Genomic DNA, 2,348 nt, shown 5'->3' with positions numbered 1-2,348 from the left:
TTGGTGGCACCGCACCTCGCCAAGTACGGCTGAAAGAGTACTGTAGGCCTGGGGGCATGACACGCGGGGTTCCCATGTCGCTCGCGCCGTGTTGGGGATGACGCATGCCCCTTGATACCTGCACGATGGGCGAGCCACCGACGGAAGGCGCGTGGGCAACCCTTGTTGCGTGCCTGGATGAAAGAGGTGACCATGTGCGGACGAGTCAGGATGCGGGCAGGTGTGCGACTGCGACGTGCGACGACGGGTGTAATCGGCGAGGTGTTGGAGCCGACCCATGGGTGCGACGGTGCACACGAAGGGACGCGGCAGTTCATTGGAATGGGGCGTGTCGAGGTTATGTGGCATGTCAGATGGGCATGCATGTTGATGGAGCCGACCCTTGTTATCCTCAAGAGACACATCCCTTGGGCGAAAGGATGCGTATAAGTAAGGAGGATGGCGTTCAACGAAGGGACATCGAACTCAGACTTCCACATCACAGAACAAGTGCAAAGGAAGGAGTTGGGCGAAAACGGAAGGAAGAGAAGGACGCGGGTAAGAGGGCCGCACCGGCGGGCGAATTACAGAGGGCGGGTCGGGCTTGGTAGCGCGGACAGGCAGAGTGGGGTGGGTTACCGTCCAGGCAGGCAGGCCGCACTGCATGCGAGCCATGCGCCCTCACTATGGACCGCACCGATGGGTAGAGTTTTGGCACCGCGGAAGGGAAATTCGGGCGGACAGGTTCGCAGTTCAGGTGTGGAGTTGTGTCGTGCAGGCCGCGGGCTAGTGCAGCATGACCACGTGACATGACAGGTTGAAAGAATAATTGAAGAAGATAAATTTATGGTAAGTTATTTTCACTGCATTGTTAAGAACACTTACTGGAAAATTGACCCAGTGTTGAAGTAGGTGCAGACCGTGTACTAAAGTATTGGTAAAAGGAAAAATTACGGCGGTGCTGCACCCGCTTATTCGTGGTTGAAATACTACCACTAGCATAGGAGCGTGACATGGGGTCTCGTAGTCCCTCCTCGACATAGGTCGCCAAATTGCGGGGTACCCGGGGATTCCATGTCCCGCCTTGTCGAAAGCATCCCAAGTGCGGGGAATTTGGGGTTTCCATGTCTCGTCGCGATGGAAATCGCCCCAGGTGCAGTAAACTTGGTGTACATCGAGCCTGCAACCTCACATCAAGAAAAAGGCTCGGTTGGTCAAGAGAATGAAGGTTTCTTCATTGGTAAAGGACCTCGCTAAGGATCAAAGGTTGGAGTCTCTTCTAGAGCTAGTCCACCATGGACTATCAAAAGTTGAAAGAAGGACAGAGTGTCGGGGAACAAAGCGCCGAAGAAACAAAGTGCAGAGAGGAGGAAGGACTCGACTAGTGCTTGGGGGATATTATTGTCAAGGGTCTAGGGCTTCGCAATGACCAATAAGAAGCTTCAATGAGGGAAATTTACGAAAGGGTTTTCCTCTCTGAGAGAGAGAGAGAGAGAGAGGTTTTTCCCTGGCAGAGAGCCAACATCTTGTGTTCTTGTTCTTATGTTTTTGGCACCAGTTTGATGAAAGTAAACACACATGCATTAATAATAAGAGAAGAAGATTAAGATAACACGATAAATTGCAAAAGAGCTTCACAAATTGTTATCAAGTCTAGAAGAATCTCGTTATACCCCATTGCCCCAGATTCTTCAACGCGGTATCGGAGCTAAGGTGACACATCAAGGAAAGGGAATCTCAAGAACATCCGCAAGGTTGAAGCGTCAAGCCAAGAAGTCTCAATCACATCAAGGACAAGAAGGTCTACCATCTATCATTCCTCATGGAAGACTACAAAGCAAGAAGAAACGCCTTGTATAAAGGCACCTACAAGAAGAACAAATCAAAGAGGGACCTACATCAAGCTACACCATCTTGAAGAATGAAAGGCACTACGAGTCAAGTCATCAAGCAAGTCCATTTGAAGAAAGCAACTTGAACAACATCAAGATCTAAGGAAGGCAAGCCATCAAGTCTTCAAGAAGAAAGCAAGTTCACTACATCTCAAACTCTATCAAGTAAGTATATGTCCCCTTCTGAGTATACCTCAGTGTCTTTTTGCAAGGAAAGTAACAAATTGGTTGGGGCCACTACATGTCCAAAGTCGAACGGTTTGGATGCCAAGAGTATGGACGCTACAAAAGGGATTTTCCTAAACTTAAGAAGGACAACAACAACAAGAGAAAAAGGGAAGAAGCTCATGTAACTCAAGAAGTGAAAGAAGATGACAAGAAGCAAAAGAAGGAAGATCCTCCTAGGACTGAGTCAACCTCTTTGCTTAAAGTCTTCTTTCAAAGGGGGTAGAGGTCTCATTGGGGGTCCCATTTATG

The sequence above is a fragment of the Pinus tabuliformis genome, chromosome Q (assembly GCF_031772625.1).
Source record: "Pinus tabuliformis cultivar Carrire ecotype Pingquan chromosome Q, CPIR1, whole genome shotgun sequence".
In the NCBI taxonomy this organism is placed as follows: Eukaryota; Viridiplantae; Streptophyta; class Pinopsida; order Pinales; family Pinaceae; genus Pinus; species Pinus tabuliformis.
The sequence above is the reverse complement of the archived record's forward strand: the minus strand, read 5'-3'. Positions refer to the sequence as shown.